We start from the raw sequence: 18,814 nt of genomic DNA, 5'->3' as shown, positions 1-18,814 counted from the left end.
TGTTAATGCCGAAAAGACTAGTTTACTTCCCAGGTGATCTTGATCTCTAAAAAATTGGTAAGTGCTGAGAGTTAACACTCTGGTCTTTTTATGGGTTCTGTTCCCAGCTCCTCCATGTCCTGTTAGTTATCCAGGTTCTAATATCGTCCTGAAATAATTTTTTTGCCAGGTGCCCCATGAAATCAGGGAAAGACGCCACGGCAGGAGAAGTTGTCTGAATTGTAGTTTTCTTGAGTAGACAGTGTTTTTATATGTGAAATAAATAAGAATCTTAGGCAAGGCTTAGATGTCACTGACTTGTCAACCCATCAGAATGAATCAGCAGAAGTCCTAGGTGAGATGACAATGTCAGCACAATGAGCCCCTTACCCTGAGTTTATTGGGCATCTCATTAAGGTAGCTGTCATAGCTCTTATTTTAGAGAAAAGTAAGAGTCATTGGTCAAGATTCAGCTGACTTTAAAAACTATTTATTTTGGAAGGGGAAGGTCACTTTCTGTATAGGTGCACCACTGGAAGTGACATGTGGCTGTTTTTCAGATTATAGCCATTTTGGTGTGCTCAAGTGTTACAGTTGTTAGGATCTTTAAAACTTGTCTCCAGGTGACTGGAGGCTATTCTGCTTCTCCGAGTAAGTTTAATTAATTGTCTTGGGTCCCAGACAAGTGGATTTGTTAACTGTAGTTTCTGATTTATCTGTTGCCCAAACCAGTGATAATTTGATAAGAATAAGAACTCAGACGTAGCATTTTATCGTAAAAGATGGATGTTGGCTGCTAAATACAGCTGATCAGAAGATTAGGACAGAGTATCTGTTTTTCCAGTGACAGGGTCATTATTAAAGCTTTGTAGAATGCTCCACTAGTCAGATGGCTAAGTTCAGCTTCTTTGCACTCCTGTGAGGTTATCTTCAAGGGATTTGGAGTGCTTCACATAACTTATCAGCAGTGATCTCTCCCAGGTGTTTGTTGCTTGGGACAATTCCCTAAGTTGTTCTGAACCGTGGGGCACTCCGCAATGCAAATGCTGGTAGCCAGATCTCTGACAACTTTGCTACCTCAGAAGATTGGATTTGGGCCCCACAGAGCCAGGGAACAGTTGCCAGATATGATTGCCATCTTCTTTTCTGAGTGTAAATTTTACCTTTGGAGAAAAGAAAGGAAATTTCTGAGGTTACAAGGCAGATTGTTAGAATGAAGATGAGAACATAAGGTTTTGACAGTCTGACCATTTTATTGGCTGTACAAATAAATTTTGAGTATCTTTAAAAATCGAAGTTTACCTCAGCAGAAGTAACTTCTTAGCTTTGTAAATGAATCAGACAATTAAAAAACTGTTTCAATGTTTATTATGTGTCAGATACTATTTAGCATCACAGGTACAGATATGAATGAACAAAATACACAGGATTTCTGCCCTCAGAGAGCTTACATTTTTTTCTGGGAAGATAGATAATTTTCAAGTAAATGAAAAAGATAATTACAAATTATATTTGCTGTGAAGAAAATAGATGTGGTGGTGTGATAGAGAGCAGATGGGGATGCTTCAGATTGGGGTGGTCAGGGAAGACCTCTTTGTAGTAACATAGGAAGTGTTCCTTGAAGGGGTGGCAGAACCAGCATTTCCTTAATGGGAGAGGCATGTTCTGGGCAGAGGGAATAGCAAATACAAAGGCCTCCTGGGGAGGATTTGGTTTGGTATGTTCAAGAATCAGCAGAGGCGAGATTGTGTAAGGTGCTCTTTGAACCTTGCATGGGATGATGGGAAGCCATTGGTGAGAGGCACCTGGTCAAACAAGGAGCCTAAATGATCTGATTGACATTTTAAAAGATCACTCATGCTTTTAAGGAGGAGAATGGATTGCAGGGTGCACATAGTAGAAGAGGCTATTTCATATTATTAAAAAACTGCAGTGATTTGAGGGCTATGGAGGATAGAAGGCAGAAAGGAATTGAATTACTTCCAGAAGGTATTCTGCTTTTAATTATGGTCAGATTAGTTAGTGCAAGAAAACTACTATAGCGGTAACTACTGGAGCGTGTTTTGAATTATGTTGCTCTTGATCCTCTTCATCAGAGTTAGAGTGTGACCTCTTGGTATGGCAAACTTCTAGTGTGAACCCACTGTGCTCACAGATCAGACCTGTGAGGGCCTTTGGGAAAAGGCAACTAGTAAATTCTTTATATGGGGGAAACCAGGACATTTTGTGGAAAAAGATGACCACATGAGTAGTGTTTTAGGACCAAGGTTGGTGGTGAAAAGGGGAAGGGCAATATTCTCTGGCTGTGCTTTCCCGACTTTAACCAACTATACCATATTCCTACTGTCAAACCTTGAGGTACAGGGACTGTTAACAAACTGGAAGAGCTTTTTTCATAGAAATCTTTAAGATAATGAGAGGGCAGACTTTAGCTATGTGGTGTTTGTGAAACAGAGTTGTAAAACAAAATGGTGAGTTAGGGATACTTCTCACTTTAGTGTGGTACACAGTAGGTCTTACGTGTTTTGAGGACTTCCAAGAATACAGACTGGCTTGGGCATCTTAATGATTCCAGTCATGGTAACACTCAGGTCTCCTAAAGTGGATTAAATAGCAACCAGTCTTCAGCATCTTGTAATGGTAAGAATAATAAATACTGTAGTTGAGGTAAGAGAATATTAAATTATGTATTTGCAATTTTTTTTCCTCGAGTCTTAGTCTGTTGCCCAGGCTGAAGTGTAGTGGCATGATCACAGCTTACTGCAGCCTCGAACTCCTAGGCTCAAGCTATCCTTCTGCCTCAGCCTCCCAAGTAGCTGGAACTATAAGCACGAGCCATCATGCCTGGCTGAGTGTTAGTTTTTGTAGAGATGAGTTATCTCTGTTGCTCATGCTGGTTTGATCTCCTGGGCTCAAGCAGTCCTCCCACCTCAGCCTCCTAAAGTACAGGGATTATAGGAGTGGACCACTATGCCCAGCCTACAGTGTTTACTTATATTCACAGAAGAAAATTTTGTCTCTGGCTTCTCTTCTGCTTTTCACCTACTAAGAGAGAACCTAGTTTTGCTTGCTCAGTTCTGGATTTGTCTTGTGTAAAAGGATAATGAGTAAAAAACAGCTGAAGAATTTCAAGGAGTAAGACTGGATGATTAATTTATATTAGGAAGTGAACCAAGAACTGCTTATAAGAAAAAGGAATCAACAGAAGGAATAGAGCAGAGGGTTTTTTTTTGGTGTGTGTGTGTGAAGTAAGAGTAGAAATAGATATAGAGGGTTCAGGGCAGGTGCAGGGTTATGAGAAACATTGTGAGCAGAAGGAATTGGGAAAATGATACTAAGGTACTGTTATGGATCTTGAATTGTACTTTGTTTTCTTTGAGTATCTCAATATATTAAGGTTTAAAATTGCTTTTAACTTGTCTTTTATTTTTTTTTTTTTTGAGGTTAGACTTGCTTCTTATATGTGATGCCATTCCAGCACTGGACTCATGGAGGCTGAGCATTTATTCAGGTAATAATAGGTAACTTTTATGGAGTACTTTCTGTGTGCCAGGCAACAAACTAAGTGCTATAGCTCTGTTCTCCTGTGATCCTCACACAATCCCATGGGGTTGGAATTCTTTTGATACCCGCTTAACCCTTTGTACTCGGAGACATCTTGTGGATCACCTGCCAGCAACTTGACTGCATTTTTTATGAAATAGTGAAAAACGAATCACTTCATATTAAATAATATAGCATTGGAACCAATTATTTTATTGTATTGGTACTTGGCTAATGGAATTTTGGGCATTGATGAACTTATTTATGATAAAAACATCAACATTTTATATCTTATATTTTTCTAAAATGTGATAATGTGTGAAACAATCACCAACATGCATTGCAGGTTCATTGATACATGTTGTGCAATAGTAAGTTGTTTGACATCTTCCACTTGGTGTTTTTGTATTCCAGCAGACAATGCAATCACGTTTTCTTCCTCCCACAATAATAATATGATTTATCGTCCAGTCTGTTGTTTGAAGATGATGTGGAAGGATGCGCTCGTTATTCCTGAAAACTACTTTTCTACTGATCGATCCGAAGCTTGGCAGATTTCAAATGGGACATAGATTTTTCATTGTTTTTGAATGGAAAACTTCAAGGAAACACACATTTTTGAAAAATTTGTACTAGGCATAAGTTTGTCCTGTATAATCACCAGCAGTCTCTTTATGTCCCCTGAGAAGGGATATCCGAATGGTTTGCTAGATTTATACTATCCCCTCAGAGGGTGTATTCGAGTACACAGGGTTAATAGATGAAGAAATTGAGATGCAGAGTCTGTTAAGGTTGAGTTCAGCTGAACTTTTTTTTCTTTTTTTGAGTTGGAGTCTCACTGTGTTGCCCAGACTGGAGTGCAGTGGCACGTTCATGGCCACTACAGCCTTGACCTGCTGGGCTCAGGTGTTCCTTCTGCCTCAGTCTTTCAAATAGCTGGAACTATAGACACATGCCACCACACCCGGCTGATTTATTTATTTTTTTTGAGAGACAAGATCTCACCAAGTTGCCCAGTCTGATCTTGAACCCCCTGGGCTCAGGCAATCCTCTCGCCATCACCCCCCAAAGTGCTGGGATTACAGGTATGAGCCACCGTGCCTGACTGAGTTCAGCTGAATTTTAAAAAACCTACTGCTACAGTTGAAGTAAACTTGGATCAGGAGATGTCATTGCTCATCTGCCATAAATTTGAATATAAAATAGTTTAACCCCAAATCACGTAACTTTTTCCCACTAGTGAATACATCATAATTTTGGTTTGTCTGTTTTGTTTTTTTTTTGAGTAGGACTGTCACTCTGTTGCCTAAGCTGAAGTGCAGTGGCATGCTCACGGCCACCTGTAAGCTAGATCTGTTGGGCTCAGGTGATCCTTCCACCTCAGCCTTCCAGCTAGCTGGAACCCAGACGCGGCCACCATACCTGGCTAATTTTTTTGATTTATTGTAGAGATGAGGTCTCACCAAGTTACCCTGGCTGGTCCCAAACCCTTGGACTCGGGCAATCCTCTTACCTTGGCCTCCCAAAATGCTGGGATTACAAGTGTGAGCCACCATGCCAGACTTTTGTTTGTTTTTAGTTGGGGTCTCACTCTATTACCCAGGCTGGAGTGTGTGGCACGATCACGGCTTATCGCAGCCTCGACTTTCTGTACTCAGGCGATCCTTCCACCTCAGCTTCCCAAGTAGCTAGGACTACAGGTGTGCCACCAGACTCGGCTGAGGGTTTTTTTCTTTTTTTTGAGTTGGAGTCTCACTCTGTTGCCCAGGCTGGAGTGCAGTGGTACACTCACGATCACTGCAGCCTCGACCTGCTGGGCTCAGGCGATCCTTCTGCCTCAACCTTCCGAGTTGCTGGAACTACAGGCATGCACCACTGTGCCTGGCTAATTTTTTCATTTATTGTAGAAATGAGATCTCACCAAGTTTCCCAGGCGGGTCTCGAACCCGTGGGCTCAGGCAATCCTCTCACCTCTCAGCCTCCCAAAGTGCTGGGATTATAGGCATGAGCCACTGTGCCCGACCCGGCTGAGTTTTTGTTTTCTGGTTTTTTTTTTGTTTTTGTTTTTGACTTGGAGTCTCACTCTGTCGCCCAGACTGGAGTGCAGTGGCCGCTCCTGGCCACAGCAACTTCGACTTGCTGGGCTCCGGCGATCCTTCCGCCCCAGCCTTCCAAGTAGCTGGAATTACAGGCATGCGCTACCACGCCTGTCTGATTTTTTTTTTAATTTATTGTAGAGATGAGATCTCGCTGCCCAGGTGGGTCTTGAACCCATGGGCTCAGGCAATCCACTCACCTCAGCCTCCCAAAGGCGCGGGATTACAGGCTGAGCCACCGAGCCCGGCTTGTGGCTGAGTTTTTAAAAAATTTTTGTTGGGATGAAGTCTTGCTATGTTTCCTAGGCTGGTCTCCAGCTTTTAGGTTCAAGCGATCCTTCTGCCTTGACCTCCCAAAGTGTTGTGATTATAGGTGTGAGCCACCACACCTGGCCTGGTTTGTCTGTAAAGCAATGGATGTAACTTTTTTTTAAAAAAAATCTAGATTAGGATTTTTTTTTTTTTTTTTTTTGAGTTGGAGTCTCACTCCGTCGCCCAGGCTGGAGTGCAGTGGCCGCTCCTGGCTACCGCAGCCTCAACCCGCTGGGCTCCAGCTATCCTTCCACCTTAGCCTTCCAAGGAGCCGGAATTACAGGTGCGTGCTACCACGCCCGGCTGATTTTTTTTTTTTTTTTATTTATTGTAGAGATGAAGTCTCGCCAAGTTGCCCAGGTGGGTCTCGAACCTGCGGGCTAAGGCAGTCCACTCACCTCAGCCTCCCAAAGCATGGGATTACAGGCTGAGCCACCGAGTCTGGCAAGATTAGGATTTTTGAAATAAATTTATTTATTTTTGTAGAGATGGGGGCTTCACTATGTTGACCAAGCTGGTCTTGAACTCCTAGCCTCAAGTGATCCTCCCACCTTGGCTTCCTAAAGTGCTAGGATTACAGGTGTAAGCCACTGCACCCAGCCTTCCAGATTAGGATTTTTTAACCCTAAATCTTTTCTTAACTTTTTTTTTCTTTTGAGTCAGAGTCTCACTCTGTCACTCAGGCTGGAGTACAGTGGCATGTGCACAGCCACCGCAGCCTTAACCTGCTGGGCTCAGGTGATCCTTCTGTCTCAGCCTTCCAAGTAACTGGAACTACAGGCGTGTGCCCCCATGCCCAGCTAATTTTTCTTGATTTATTGTAGAGATGAAGTTTCACCAAGTTGTCCAGGCTGGTCTTGAGCCCCTGGGCTCAGACCTTCCTGTTACCTCTGCTCCAAAAGTGTTGGGATTATAGGTGTGAGCTACTGCACCCTGCTTTTCTTAACTTTTTATAGATAAAAAGTTTTAAAATAGTTAAAATTTATTTAAGTGAATATCTATGTAAGGTAAATATAACTAGAGAATTCTTTCTTAAGAGGTGATTAATATAGATAATGGAAATTTCTTGGTTTTGTTTTTTCTCTTTTTTTGGAGTTGGATTCTTACTCTGTTGCCCGGGAGAGTGCAGTGGCACGCTTATGACCACTGCAGCCTCGAGCTGCTGGGCTCAGGCAATCCTTTCACCTTAGCCTTTCAAGTAACTGGAACTACAGGCATGTGCCACCACACCCAGCTAATTTTTAAATTTATTTTAGGGACGAGGTCTCACCAAGTTTCTCAGGCTGGTCTTGAACCCCTGGGCTCAGGCAATCCACCTGCCTCCCAAAGTGCTGGGATTATAGGCGTGAGCCACTGCAGCTGGCTTTTTTTTTTTGAGTTGAGTCTCATTCGGTCGCCCAGACTGGAGTGCAGTGGCCGCTCCCGGCCACCGCAGCCTCGCTGCTGGGCTCCAGCGATCCTTTCCGCCTCAACCTTCCGAGTAGCCAGAATTACAGGCATGCGCTACCACACCCAGCTGATTTTGCAGCTGACTTTTTTTTGGGGGGTGGGCAGGGTCTCACTCTGTCTCCTGGTCTGGAATGTAGTGGCATGATCACAGCTCACTGTAGCCTTTACCTCCTGGGACCTTGACTCAAAAAGAAAGAAAGAAAGAAAGAAAGACTGTATTGAGCATCTCTGAAATGATAATGTAGGTTCATGGAAGTTTTTGTTTCTTTCTTTCTTTTTTTTTTTTTTTTGAGTAGGTGTCTCACTGTCATCCAGGCTGGAGTGCAGTGGCACACTTGCAGCCGCTGCAGCCTCGGCCTGTTGGGCTCAGGCAATCTTTCCGCTTCAGCCTTTCAAGTAGCTGGAACCACGGATGTGTGCTACCATGCCTGGCTATTTTTTTGATTTATAGTAGAGATGAGGTCTTGACAAGTTGCCCAGACTGGTCTCAAACCCTGGGTTCAGACAGTCCTCTCGCCTTCGCCTCCCATATTGCTGGGATTACAGACTTGAACCAGTAGCCAGCTGAAAGTATTTTTAAATTTATAAAAATTCAGATTTATGTGCTTTTTTGAGTGGTTCTCTATATTTAGTTTTGCTAAGTGTCTCTGTATTCAGCTAGGTAAAGTAAAATTGCTTTTAGTATTGTCTTACCAGTTGGCTAACATTAGGACATTTGCCCTGTTTCCCTTTCCTCGTCTTTTTTACAAAACGATGCTGATTAAGATATAATTGACATACAGTAAACTGCCCATATTAAAATTATACAATTTAAGTTTTGACATGCATACACCCATAAAATTATCACCATAATGAACATATTCATCACCTCCACAAGTTTCCTTATCCTCATTTGTAATCATTCTCCCAGCCTTTGTGGTCTCAGGCAACCACTAGTCTACTTTATGTCACTATAGAACAGTTTACATTATCTAGAATTTTATATAAGTGGAATCATAGCATGTGTACTTACTCATTTATTTAGTTTTAGTCTGACTTTTACTTAGCATAATGAGATTCATCTATATTCTGGCATATATTAATAGTTCATTTATTGTTGGATAGCAATCCAGTCTATAAATACAAAACAATTTGTTTATCTATTCATTTGTTGATGGACATTTGGGTTGTTTCCAGTTTTTGGCAATATAAATAAAGTTGTGCTATAAATATTTGTGTATAAGTCTTTGTGTAGACATATAGTTTCTTGCCCTCTCCAGGTAAATTTTTTTAATTGAGGTGAGATTCATATGATTTAATTAACAACTGTAAAATATACAATTCAGTAGTATATAGTGTATTTACATGAGTGTGCAACCACCACCCTTCTCTTGTTCAAAAACTTTGTCTATATAGATTTGCCATATAAAAGGAATCATATACTATAGAATAAATCTTATCATATTTGGTCTTTGGTGTATGACTGCTTTCATTTGGAGTTTTTGAATTTTAAGTTGTAGTGTGTATCAATACATTTTTTCTTTTTATGGTTGAATAATATTCCATTATATGTATATACAACAATTTGTGTATCCATTCATCAGTTGATGGACTTTTGGGTTGCTTCTACCTTTGGGGTATTATGAATAATGCTGCTATAAATAGTCCTTTAAGAATATGTGTTTGAGTTCCTGCTTTCAATTATTTTGGGTGTATACCTAAAAGTGGAATTGCAGGGCATATGGCAATTCTATGTTCAACTTTTTGAGGAAATGCCAAACTGTTTTTCACAGTGCTGCACCATTTTACATTTCTGCCAGTAATACACTAGGATTCCTATTTCTCAGCATCCTTGCCAACACTTATTTTCTAGTTTTTGATTTTAGTCAACCTGGTGGCTATGAAGTGGTATCTCATTGTGGTTTTGATTTGCATTGTTTTGAATAACCAGTGTTGTTGAGCATTTTTTTCATGTGCTTCTTGGTCATTTCTATATGTTCTTTGGAGAAATGTCTATTTAAGTCCTTTACCCATTTAAAAAAATCTTTTTGTTGTTGAGTTGTAAGAGTTTTTTAAAAATAAATTTTATTATGTACATATAAAGCATACAACATGATGTCATGGGATACATATAGATGGTAAAATGGTTGCTATAGTAAGGCAGATTAACACTCACCATCTCACATTTAAAATTTTTAAAAATTGTGTATATTTAAGGTATATATAGGAGTTTTTTTTTTTAATTTTGAGTAAGAGTCTCACTCTGTCACCCAGGCTTGAGTGCAGTGGCATGCTCATGGCCAACACAGCCTCAACCTGCTGGTTCAGCTTTCCAAGTAGCTGGAACTAGAGGCGTGTGCCACCATGCCCAGCTAATTTTTTGATTTATTGTAGAGATGAGTTCTGACCAAGCTGCCCAGACTGGTCTCGAACCTGTGGGCTCAGGCAGTTCTCTTACCTCAGCCTCCCAAAGTGGTAGGATTATAGGTGTGAACTACTGTGCCCGACCAGGAATTTTTAAAACATATTTTATATTGAATTTTGAAATATATTATATTTTGAAATGTATTGTGTATTCTGGATATTAAATCCCTAATAGATATATGATTTGGAAATATTTTTATGTTTTAGGTTGTCTTTTCACATCCTTGATAATAACCTATGATGACAAAAAAGTTTAATTTTTATGAAGTCCAGTTTATCTATTTTTTTTTCCTTTCTTGCCTGTTTGGTTTCAAATCTAAGAATCCATTGCCGAATCCATTTCCAAATCCAAGGTCATGAAGATTCACCCCTATGTTTTCTTCTAAGAGTTTTATAATTTTAGCTTAATTCAGGTGATTAGTCTATTTTCAGTCAAAGTTTGTAAATGGAGTGAAGTAGAGGTTCAGCATCATTCTTTTGTATGTATGATCATCCAATTGTCACAGCACCATTTGTTGAAAAAGACTGTTCATTCTGCAGGGTGTTGTCACCTTTGTCAAAAATTACTTGGCCATAGATGTTTTGGCTGGATTCCCATTTTTGTTGGCCCTTATGTCTGTCCTTACACCAGTACCGTAGTTGTGATTAGTATAACCTTGTTATATATTATGAAGTCCGGACGTGTGAGTCTTCCTGCATACCTTGTTTTCCTTTTTTCAGTATTGCTTTGGCTGTTCCGGGACCCTTGGAGTTCCACATGAATAGCTGTTAAAAAAAAAAAGAAAGAAAGAAAGTAAGATTATAAACCGGACTCAGTGGCTCAGCATGTAATCCCGCGCCTTTGGGAGGCTGAGGTGAGTGGATTGCCTGAGTCCGTGGGTTCGAGACCCACCCGGGCAGCGAGACCTCATCTCTACAATAAATTAAAAAATCAGCTGGGCGTGGTAGCGCATGCCTGTAATTCTGGCTACTTGGAAGGCTGAGGCGGAATGATCGCCGGAGCCCAGCAGGTCGAGGCTGCAGTGACTGGGAGTGGTCACTGCACTCCAGTCTGGGCGACAGAGTGAGACTCCAACTCAAAAAAAAAACAAAAAACAAAAAAAAAGAAAAGAAAGATTATATTGACATAGGAATTACAGTTAACATTTTAACTTATAGGAATGCAGTATGATTAATACCAGCTCAATTACAGTAGTATAGAAAACCTTTGTTCTTACATAGTTCCATTTCCTCTCCCCTCTTTTGTCCTGTTATTATCATTCAAATTACATCTTTATACAGTGTATCCCCATTAACACAGATTTATAATGGCAGCTTTATGCACTTGTGTTTTAAATCAGATAGGAGAAAAAATAGTTACAAACAAAATATACATTGATACAGTCCTTTTCTCTTACCTAGGTAGTTGTAGTTACCTTTACCAGTACTCTTTATTTCCTCAATTAGGTTTGAGTTACTGTCTAGTGTCCTTTCATTTTAACCTAAATGGCTCTCTTTAGAGTAGTGCCATTTCTTATAGATGAGGTCTGCTGGTGATGGATTATGTCTCTGTGGTTACCTGGTAATGTCTTCATTTTTCCTTCATTTTTTGAAAGATAGTTTTGCTGGATGTTGAACGCTTGGTTGACAGTCTTTTTTCTTTCAGTGTCCGTGGTTTCTTTTCTTTTCTTTTCTTTTCTTTTTTTGAGTCAGTCTCACTTTGTTACCCAGACTGGAGTACAATGGCATACTCACGGCCACCACAGCCTTGACCTGCTGGACTCAGGTGATACTTCTGCCTCAGCCTTCCAAGTAACTGGAACTACAGGCATGCGCCACCATGCCCAGCTAATTTTTTTTTTTTCTTGAGTTAGAGTCTCACTCTGTCACCCAGACTGGAGTGCAGTGGCTGCTCCTGGCCACTGCAGCCTCGACCTGCTGGGCTCCGGCAGTCCTTCGGCCTCAGCCTTCCAAGTAGCTGGAACTACAGGTGTGCGCTACCATGCCTGGCTAGTTTTTGACTTATTGTAGAGATGAGTCTCGCCAGGTTGCCCAGGCAGGTCTTGAACCCACAGGCTCAGGCAATCTACTCACCTCAGCCTCCCAAACCGCTGGGATTACAGGCTGAGCCACCGAGCCAGGCTAATTTTTTGATTTATTCTAGAGACAAGGTCTTGCCTTGTTGCCCAGGCTGGTCTCGAACCCCTGGGCTCAGGCAGTCCTTTCATCTCCACCTCCCAAAGTGCTGGGATTACAGGTGTGAGCCACTACGCCTGACTGTTTTTTTTTTTAACAGTTTGATAATGATGTTTTTAGGTGTTGTTCTTTGAGTTTTCCTGGTTGGAATTTGTTGATCTTTCTGGATGTATAGATTAGGTATTTTCACCAAATTTGAGAAATTTTTAACCATTATTTTTGCCCCTTTTTCTCCTCTCACAGGACCTCCAGTATGCGTTTGTTGGTCTGGTTGATGGGGTTCCACAGGTTTCTGAGGCTTTGTTCATTTTTCTTCATACTCCTTCCCCTCCGTCCCTCCCTTCCTTCCAACAGGGTCTCACCATGTTGTCCAAACCTGTCTTGAACTTCTGACCTCCAACAGTCCTTCCATCTCAGCCTCCCAAAGTGCAGGGATTAAAGTGCGAGCTACCGTGCTCAGCCTCTTTTTTCTTCTCATTACCTAAACTGGATAATGTTATTTTAATTTGTCTTGTTTTTCTTTTTAATAATCGAATCTCGCTATTTTTTTAGGCTATTGTACAGTGGTTATTCACATGTGCAGTCATTGCACACCACAGCCTTAAATTCCTGGACTCAAGCTAGCTTTGTGCCTCAGCCTCCCAAGCAGCTAGGAATACAGGAATACATCACCATACCCATCTAATAAAAAAAAATTTTTTCTTAGCTATGTAGTCTTGTTCTGTTACCAGGCTGGTCTCGAACTCCTGATCTCAAGTGATCCTCCCATCTTGTCCTCCCAAAGTGTTGCAGTTATGGGTGTGAGCCATTGCAACTGGCTTGTATAATATATTTTAAGTTACTTTTACTTTAACTAGTTGGTTATTTTTTAGAGATACTTAAATAATGAGCAAAAGAAGTCATATATTTACCCACATCATTCTGCCATTTTAGGTTTTCTTTATTCTGTGTAGATCCAGATTTTATGTATTATCATATTTATTCAGTTTGAAAGACTAGTATGTCTGCCAGCGATGCATTCTTTCAGCTTTTGTATGTCTGATGGTCTTTTTTGTCTTCAGTTTTGAAAGATATTTTCTGAGTATAGAATTCTTGGTTGACAGTTTTTTTTCCCCAGTTCTTTTTATGTTTAGGCATTCATTTATTTTATTTTTTAAGAGATGGGGTCTCTGTCACCCAGGCTGGAATGTAGTGGTACATTCGTAGCTCTCTGTATTCTTGAATTCCTGGGCTCAAGTGATTCTCTTGCCTCAACCTCCCAAGTAGCTGGGACTATAGGTGTGTACCACCACACTCAGGTAATTTTTAATTTTTTTGTAGAGACCAGGTCTCACTCTTTTGCTCAGGTTGGTTTTAAATTCCTGTCCTTACGCTGGGCACAGTGGCTCACACGTGTAATCCTAGTACTTTAGGAGGCCAAGGCAAGAGGATTGTTTGAGCCCAAGAGTCTGAGACCAGCCTGAGCAACATAGTGAGACCTTTTCTCTACCAAAAAATAAAAAAATTAGTTGTGCATGCAATCCAGGAGGTTGCTGTTTCAGTTAATCATGATCATGCCACTGTATTCCAACCTATGCGACAGAGTGAGTCTCCAACTCAAAAAAAGAACAAAAAATTCCTGGGGCTCAAGTGATTCTCCCACCTCAGCCTCCCAAGTTGCTGGGATTACATGTGTGAATTATCATGCCCAGTTCTTCTTTTATTATTATTATTTAGTTCTTTTATTATTGTTATTTTGAATCAGCATCTCACTCTGTTGCCCAGGCTGGAGTGACATACAGCCACTGCAACCTAGACCTACTGGTCTCAGGTGATCCTTCTGCCTCAACTTTCCAAGTAGCTGGAACTATAGGCACACACCACCATGTCCGGCTAATTTTTTGATTTATTGTAGAGGTGCGGTCTCACCAAGTTGCCCAGGCTGGTCTCGAACCCTTGAACTCAGGCAATCCTGTTGCCTTGGCCTCCCAAAGTGCCGGGATTACAGGCTTGAGCCACTGCACCCAGCCACTATTATTATTATTATTTGAGTTGGAGTCTCTTTTTTTTTTTGAGTTGGAGTCTCACTCTGTCGCCCAGACTGGAGTGCAGTGGCCGCTCCTGGCCACCGCGGCCTCGACCTGCTGGGCTCTGGCGATCCTTCCGCCTCAGCCTTCCAAGTAGCTGGAACTACAGGAGTGTGCTACCATGCCCGGCTAATTTTTTGATTTATTGTAGAGATGAGGTCTCACCAAGTTGCCCAGGCGGGTCTTGAACCTCCGGGCTCAGGCAATCCACTCACCTCAGCCTCCCAAAGGAGTGGGATTACAGGCTGAGCCACCAAGCCTGGCTTGAGTTGGAGTCTTACTCTATCACCCAGGTTGGAATGCAGTGGCATGCTCATGGGCACCCCAGTGTTGACCTGCTGGGCTCATGCTATGCTTCCACCTCAGCCTTTCAAGTAGCTGGAGCTACTATTTAAGTTTTTACTACTTTTAGCATGCGCTGCCACGTCCGGCTAATTTTTTGATTTATTATAGAGATGAGGTCTTGCCAAGTTGTCCAGGCTGTTCTCAAACCTATGGGCTCAGGTAGGTCCCTCACCTTGGCCTCCCAAAATGCTGGGATTATAGGCTTGAGCCGCCATGCCTGGCCTTCTTTTTCTTTCTCTTTTTTTTTTTTTTGAGTTGGAGTCTCACTCTGTCACCCAGGCTGGAGTGCAGTGGCATGCTCTTGGCCACCGCAGCCTTGACCTGCTGGGGTCCGGCGATCCTTCCACCTCAGCCTTCCAAGTAGCCAGGACTACAGGTGTGCACTGCCATGCCCAGCTAATTTTTTGATTTATTGTAGATACCAGGTCTCACCATGTTTCCCAGGCTGGTCTTGAATCCGCAGGCTCAGGCAATTCTCTCACCTCGGCCTCCCAAAGTTCTGTGATTATAGGCTTCAGCCACTACGTATGTCCAGTTGTTTATTTTAACATTTTATTGTGAAATAAGTATAGTTTTACAGGGAAAATAACTAGCTATATCCTGTGAACCTTTTTTTACTCAGTGTCTTCCAGTAGTAACATTGTATAACTGTAGTATAATATCAAAATTAGGACCTTGACATTTGGTCAATTTTACATGTATTTGTGTGTGTATGTGTGGTTCTATTCAATTTCATCATGTGTCAATTTGTGTATTCACTGTCACTATCAAGATACAGAACAATTCCATCCTCACAAAGTTTCTTCTTGTTGCCCTTTTATAACTATATTCATCTCCCTCCACTGCATTCCCTGGAAATCACTAATATGTTTTCCATCTATATAATATTGTTGTTTCAAGAATGTTACATAAATGGAATCATACAATATGCATACTTGGCTTTTTATCTTTTGAGATTGGCTTCTTTTTTCTCTACTCAGCATAATTCTTTGGAGTTTCACCAAGTTGTTGCACAGATCAATAATTTGTTCCTTTTCATTGCTAAGTAGTATTCCATGGTATGGCTGTACCACAGTTTACTAATCATTCATCTGCTGAAGGACTTTTGGTTCCAATTTTTGTCTATTATGAAAAAACCATTATGAATATTCATGTAAAAATTTTTGTGTAATTATTAGTTTTCATTTGCCTGAGATAAATGGTTAAGAATGTAATTGCTGGGTGGTATGGTAATTATATATATTTTTAAAAGTCAGGGTCTCACTCTGTTGCCCAGGCTGGACTGCATCCTCAACCTCCTGGACTCAGGCTATCCTTCCACCTCAGCCTCCAGAGTAGCTGGAACTATAGGCATGCACCACTATGCCTGGCTGATTTTTTATTTTTATAGAGATGATATCTTGCTATGTTGTCTAGGCTTTTCTTGAACTCCTGGGTTCAAGCAATCTTCCTGCCTCAGCCTCCCAAAGTGCCAGGATTACAAGCGTGAGCCACTGTGCCTGGCCACATATTTGATAAGACATTGCCAACTGTCTTCCAAAGTGACTATGACATTTTATATTCCCACCAGCAATGTATGACTGATCCCATTTTTTCCTTCCTTGCCTGCATTTAGTATTGTCAGTACTTTTTATTTTAGCCATGATGATAGGTATGTAGTGAAATCTCATTGTGTTTTGAATTTGTATTTCCCTAATGCTAATGATTTTGAATATGTCTGTTTATGTCTCTTACCTACTTTTATATTTGATTTTTTTTTTTGCTCTTAGCTATTTGAAAGTTTTTTGGTTTTTTTTTTTTTTTTTTTTGAGTCAGAGTCTTACTCTGTTGCCCAGGCTGGGGTGCAGTGGCATGCTCACAGCCACTGCATTCTCAACCTGGCGGGCTCAGGTGGTCCTTCTACCTCAGCCTTCTAAGTAGCTGGAACTACAGGCACACACCACTGCGCCCGGCTAATTTTTTGATTTGTTGTAGAGATGAGGTGTCACCAAGTTTCCCAGGCTGGTCTTGAACCTGTGGGCTCAGGCATTCTTCTCACCTCCTCCTCCCAAAGTGCTGGGATTATAGGTGTGAGCCACCATGCCCGGCTGAAAGATTTTTTCTTAAACATATATATATATATTTTAGATGAAAGTTCTTTGTCAGATATATGGTTGTAATATTTCCTCTCTCCTTTAGCTTACTCTCCTTTAGCTTACTCCCCTTGTGAACTCTAGATTCATTGGTTTTTCAGACTCTCAGTCCTGTCTTCTTGACTCATGAAGTGTATTAGACTCTGCCCTTGTTCCTCCCGTTCTCCCCCTTCCTGCTACATTCCTTGGAAATACTCTGTTGTACAGAACTCACCACATTTTGTTTCTCATCTCTAAGGAATCACTGTCCTTCATATCTTGATGCTCAATGACTTAAAAACCATTGTTTCATGCATTTTGTCTTTTTTTTTTTTGAGTTGGAGTCTCATTCTGTCACCCAGACCGGAATGCAGTGGCACACTCACAGCCACCGCAGCCTCGACATGCTGGTCTCAGGTGATCCTTCCACCTCAGTCTTCCAAGTAGTTGGAATTATAGGTGCGCACTACCATGCCCAGCTTATTTTTTGATGTATTGTAGAGACAAGATTTTGCCAACTTGCTCAGGCTGGTCTCGAACCCCTAAGCTGAGCTCTCACCTCAGTCTCCAAACGTGCTGGAATTACAGGCTTGAGCCACTATGTCCAGCCTCATTTTGTCTTTTTTTTTTTTTGAGTTGGAGTCTCACTCTGTTGCCCAGACTGGAGTGCAGTGGCACACTCATGGCCACCACAGCCTTGACCTACCGGGCTCAGGTGATTCTTCTACCTCAGCCTTTCAAGTAGCTGGAACTACAGGTGCGCGCTACCACACCTGGCTAATTTTTTGATGTATTGTAGAGATGAGGTCTGGCCAAGTTGCCCAGGCAGGTCTCGAACCCCTGGGCTCAGGCAATCCACTCACCTCAGCCTCCCAAAGCGCGGGATTACAGGCTAAGCCACTGAGCCTGGCTGTCTTTTTTTTTTTTTTAAAGTTTTGTCTGTATCTTGTGCAGTAGCTCATTGCCTGTAATTCCAGCACTTTGAGAAGCAGAGGCAAAAGGATTGCCTGAACCCAGAGGTTCAAGAACAGCCTGGGCAACTTGGCAAGATGTCGTCTCTACAATAAATCAAAGAATTATTCTGGCATGGTGACCCACGACTGTGGTTCTAGCTACTTGAAAGGCTGAGGTGGAAGGATCATCTGAACCCTGCAGGTTGAGGTTGCGGTGACTGTGAGTGTATCACTGCACTCCAGTCTGGGTGACAGAGTGAGACACCAACTCAAAAAAAAAAAAGTTTTTTCTGCTGAGAAGGTAAATCTGATTCCTGTTACCCATGTTAAACAGAAATGGAATCCCCTCCAACAACCCATAAGTTTTCATTAGCACTTATACTCATTGTTCCTTCTTTCTCAAGTTCACCCAATTCCTTATTTTCTCAAGTTCTTAAGAGGGGGGCATGGTGGCCAAATAAAGCTCAGTCAAAAAGATACTTCTTATATTTTTTATTTTTTATTTTTTTTGAGTTGGAGTCTCACTCTGTCACCCAGACTGGAGTGCAGTGGCCTCTCCTGGCCACCGCAGCCTCGACCTGCTGGGCTCCGGCGATCCTTCTGCCTCAGCCTTCCGAGTAGCCGGAATTACAGGGGCGCGCTACCACATCCGGCTAATTTTTTTTTTATTTATTGTAGGGATGAGGTCTCGCCTGTCCAGGCGGGTCTCGAACCCGTGGGCTCAGGCAATCCACTGACCTCAGCCTCCCAAAGGCGCGGTATTATAGGCTGAGCCACCGAGCCCGGCTCAAAAAGATACTTCTGATGCTGTTCAGTGTCTGTTGAAGCCCAAATACTTCCAGAAAATTGTAAATCAATCACATACAGACTTAGAGCTAGAAGTAGGTCAGCTACCATAGCACAGGATGATGGTGTGAAAAGATTTTAGTGAGAGCTTGTACATGATAATATATTTTTCCTTGTTCTGGGTTCTTTTAAGATATAATGCTAAATTTTTGGTATTATCATATGCATTTTTCTTATCTTTTTATTCTTTGTTTAAAAATGGCCATATTTATAAAATCATAACTTCTACATTTAAAGGGTAGAGTTGACTAATTAAAGCAGTCTTTTCAGCCCAAGTGCATATGACTAGGTAATTCTCCTTTGATTTTTAGTATTCATTTTGGAGTTTATATTAGAGTTTGCCAATTTAATATTATACTAGGATTTCTTAGATTTTTATTTTTTTTTATAGAGATGTCTCACCAGGTTCCCCAAGCTGGTCTCGAACCCCTGAGGTCAGGCAGTCCTCTTGCCTCAGCCTCCCAAAGTGCTGGGATTACAGGCTTAAGCCACTGCACCCCGCTTCTTAGAGATTTATGTGTGTATTTCAGAACTGC

The 18,814-nt window shown here is 41.6% G+C and overlaps 1 protein-coding gene across 1 annotated transcript in view; it reads left to right on the top strand.

Annotated features, from left to right (window-relative positions):
- Positions 1-3,426: 3,426 nt before the first annotated feature.
- Positions 3,427-18,814, top strand: part of R3HDM2 (R3H domain containing 2) — a 138,827-nt gene continuing 123,439 nt past the window's right edge. The window contains exon 1 of the mRNA XM_021710672.1: positions 3,427-3,490. The gene's annotated coding sequence lies outside the window, so the exon portion shown is untranslated. The remainder of the gene's footprint in view (positions 3,491-18,814) is intronic.

The sequence above is a fragment of the Carlito syrichta genome, unplaced genomic scaffold (genome assembly GCF_000164805.1).
Source record: "Carlito syrichta isolate Samal-C Ts95f unplaced genomic scaffold, Tarsius_syrichta-2.0.1 Scaffold297317, whole genome shotgun sequence".
NCBI classification, from domain to species: domain Eukaryota; kingdom Metazoa; phylum Chordata; class Mammalia; order Primates; family Tarsiidae; genus Carlito; species Carlito syrichta.
The sequence above is the reverse complement of the archived record's forward strand: the minus strand, read 5'-3'. Positions and strand labels throughout refer to the sequence as shown.